The 4,109-nt window shown below is 53.8% G+C and overlaps 1 pseudogene; it reads left to right on the top strand.

Annotated features, from left to right (window-relative positions):
* The first annotated feature begins 2,347 nt into the window (after window positions 1-2,347).
* Window positions 2,348-3,272, top strand: LOC102424810 (annotated as a pseudogene).
* Window positions 3,273-4,109: the final 837 nt, after the last annotated feature.

Below are 4,109 nucleotides of genomic sequence, written 5' to 3'. Positions count from 1 at the left end.
CTGTCCTGAAAGATGAATTTCTTACAAAATTCTACATACAAAGTTGCCAGATCACCCTAGCTTCCCGCAATGGATGTCACAGTTCTATAAACAACTTTCATTTCCACAGACATTTAATTACTTGCTGAGCTGTGTGTTGAAGGGCTCTTTACACACACACACACACACACACACACACACACACCACAGCACACATGCCCTCATATTTTCTAATATAAAAGCAACTAATCATGTGTGTTTCCACTTGGGATTGCTGTATCCTTGGTGTGGGATATTTTAGGTTGAGTAAGAAATAATTGATCAGCGAATGCCTCGCCTTTGAGACCCAGTGGTTTGTACACCATGAATGGTCATGTACATGACCAGTGTTGTTTGATGAATAAAAGGTTTCACCTGATTTTACCCTGCATCATTTCACTCGAGTGAAGAATGTGTAAAGCAGTGTTGGTCTTTCATGATTCCCTCTCCTTTGTTGAGTTCCGTCATGTTTTCTAAGGGAAGGACCATGACTGGAGCATTTTCCACATAGCTGACATGCCTAGGGCTCTTCTCCCATGTAGGAACTCTGGTGTCTGATGAGATTCGCATGTTGACTGAAGGCCTTTCCACACTGACCGCATTCACATGGATTCTCTCTGGTGTGTGTTATGTGGTAACATGTCGTCAGCTCAGACTTTTGACTGAAAGCCTTCCCACATATGGGATATACATGTGGTTTCTGCCCCGTGTGCATTCTCTGGTGCTGGTTCAGGCCAGAGCTTTGACTAGTGACATTCATAGCATTGCTTTCCCTGATGGACTCAATCCTGCTTTCCTGTGGTAAGATCTTTGATTGAGAGCTCTGTCACATAAGGGACATTCATGTGTTTACTCTCCTGTGTAGATGGCCTCATGCTGTCTAAGGAAAGAACTCTGACTGAAGGCTTTCCCACACTCACCGCACTCATATGGCTTCTTTCCGTTGTGCATTGCATTGTGGTTTCTCAGCCCAGATCGTGGCAGAAAGCCTTTCCCTCGTCGTCGATGACATTCACATGGTTTCTCTCTAGGGTGCGTCATGTTCTGCCCTCTGAGGTTGAAAACATTCCTGAAGGGTATCCCAGGGTCACACTGTGGTGTGCATGTCATTGTGTCTACTAAGGCATTCCTCTAGTCCAGGTGACTTTCCGCACTGTTGGCTGACATCTGCTTTCTTTCTTATGTGAACTGAGGAATGTGGAGACACGACTGATCTATGAGTAAATTCATCACTCCTATCAGCCCTTGGCACCCTTCTTCTCGAAGCTGTGGAGAGCTCGCATTTTCTCAGCATGGTGGAGCCAGAGGTAGGATTCTGGACATGTTCTGAAGTCGTTCAGGTCAGGGAGGGCTCCTCGGATGGGGTTGGGGTGGGCATGGACTGAGGGATTCTGAGAAGGGCACTGAGGCTGCCGAAGCACCACAAGGGAAGGGCACCTTTGGTGGGTGAATTCCTAAGGGCTTTTAGTGCCCCTGAGTGTGGGGATGACCTTGACTGTGAGAGAGGGATTAGGCAGGGACCTACAGGTGGAGTCCAAACTACAGTCATTTCAAGGAACATCAGACTCCACTCTCCTCTCAGGGACCTGAACTTTGTGGCACAACCACGATATCCAACATGGTCTGACATGGTCACAAATGAAACCCAATCACAAGCACGGCCTATTGTGCAGAATTTTACTAGTACGGGATAAAAAGTGTATGCAGCGGAATTTAATAAATCATTTCATACAGCACAATACGTAAAATAAAATAAATAAAATAACCCTCCCACCACCCCCCCACCCCCCAACAAGACGTGATGCGTCTTCCCGGTGTTCAATGATGCCACGAGAAGGAGGTGAATCCTCTGAGTCCAGGGAATGCAATGGGAAAATCAGCAGGAAGCCAGGAGTTGCAGATGTGCACACTCCGAAAGTTCGCCCAGTCCTACAGGCGCCAGAGCCCGCTGCCAGAAGGAGCGTGGAGGCTGGGCTGGGTCCTTGGGAAGGTGGTGGGCAGCAGCTCTCCAGTGGGTCCCGCACCAGCAGCAGCTATTGCGCTCCCAGCGCTGTGAACCCGCAGCGAGGTCAAGTGCGCCCTACTGGGCTCAGCCTGGCCCACGGATGCAGGCGCCAAGGCCCGCCGCCACGCGCATGTGCAGTGGCAACCACAGGGTGTGGGCGGGCGGGGGGCGGGGTGCAGAGCCCAGGCCAACTCCCCAGGGTGTATGCTTAGAGGTTCGCCATCTCTGCAGGCGAGCAACTGTTGGCGGAGGCACACTGACCTGCGCTCCTAGCACCCGCGTGGGCGCACACCCTGGTTCCCTCTGGTCCCGCGGCATCTGCAGGACTGGCCAGGAACACAGGGCCAGCGGGCAGCCCAGGGCCTGCGGGGAACACTGGCTTCTCAGGGCGCACAGTAATGGGGGACAGCACAGAAGGCTGAGACAGCTTCCCGAGGAGTGGCACCAGGCCCGCTTCCGCAGGGCCTTCGACAGGGGCGCCGGCCTGATGACCGGGGCGAAGCTGCTGCTGTCCAGTCTGGACTTTGGAGTGTCCCACGCGGACATCCAGCAGCTGTTTGCGGAGTTCGGGCCTCTGAAGCAGGCCGCTGTCCATTACGACCGCTCTGGCCGCAGCCTGGGAACAGCCCACGTGCACTTTGAGCGCAAGGCAGACGCCCTGGAAGCCAGGAAACAGTACAACGGCGTCCCTTTGAATGGCCGTCCTCTCCACATCCAGATACTCACCTCGCAGATAGACACGCAGCCCAGGCCGGTACCGAGTGTCAACAGAGGCTGGGTGACTAGAAACCGAGGATCTGGAGGCTTGGGCTGCGGTGGCGGCAGCTGCACTCGGGGCCGCGCCCGCGGAGGCAACATGCGTCCAGGCAGGCGCACGGGCTGCCATTCAAAGCGACACATCTCGGCGGAGGATTTGGACGCCCAGCTGGACCCTTACAACTCCATGAGGGGCCCCAAGCAGTTGGATGCCAAGCAGGACGCTTACAGCGCGATGAGGGGCACCCAGCAGTTGGACGCCCAAAAGGGCGCTTACAACTCGATGAGGGACACCAAAAGGATGAACGCCCACCTGGGCGCTTACCATGCCATGAAGGACACCAAAAAGTTGGACGCCCAGAAGGACGCTTACAGCTCCATGAGGGACACCGAGGAGTTGGACTCCCAGCTGGACGCTGACAGCGCGATGAAGGACGCCGAGGACTTGGACGCCCTGCTGGACGATGACGGTGCCATGATGGACACCAGCTAAAGCACCAGCAAGTCAGTGTGCGCGAGGATGGCCAAGGACCTGGGGCCAATGATGGAGTTGTTTCTTCTGTTTGGAAATAGGATTGAAAACTCCTAGAAAGATTTTTCGTTAACTTTTATTTTACTAAATAACTCTGAAAAAGACCTGTTTTGTGCCGAGTCATTTTCGGGATTCATTTTACCGGTTGCTGTTTTCACCTTGGCCATAATCACCCGAAAAGGTGTGGGAAAAACAAACAAACAAACAAACAACAAAGAAACAAAAGAACTCGTTCCCTCCTATAAAACAACAACAAAATACCCTCCTCAGAAAAAAAGGTTGATCCCGCCTTTCCAATTTCGGAGGCTTTGGCAAGCCCAGGTGGTCAGGCCTGGACTTGGTCTCTGGGCGGGGGCCTGACCATCCATCCACAGAGTGAGCGGGGTGTGGGGAGGATTAGGGGTGGGGGGTAGCGGCGTGGGCTTAGGTGGGGTGACGATCAGATGGACATGCCAGGATGTAATCTTTGGCTGTGGATTACAGAATTTGGGTGGACTGGGGCAGGGGCCGAAGAGCCCGTCCCGCCCTCTGCTGGTCGAGAAGCGTCAATGCAAGCCCCCTCCTGCAACCTCCTGTGGGGCAAGCACAGACAGGTGACTGGACTTCCCAATTTCTGGCTAGACCCGAGGCGGGAAGGAAGTGCAAGAGGCGTTGTCTTTGAGAAGGCAGGGCCTGAAGGGTGTTCATGGATGGCGACGGACCGTTCAAAGCAAGGAGTGTCCGTGCGGGACTGCGGATGTACACGCACAGACCCACACGCTCGCGCGCACTCAAACTCCCACACCCACAGGCACACAC

This window comes from Myotis lucifugus, unplaced genomic scaffold, assembly GCF_000147115.1.
Source record: "Myotis lucifugus unplaced genomic scaffold, Myoluc2.0 scaffold_2802, whole genome shotgun sequence".
Taxonomy (NCBI): domain Eukaryota; kingdom Metazoa; phylum Chordata; class Mammalia; order Chiroptera; family Vespertilionidae; genus Myotis; species Myotis lucifugus.
Note: the sequence above shows the minus strand (reverse complement) of the source record. Positions and strands in the feature narration are given on the sequence as shown.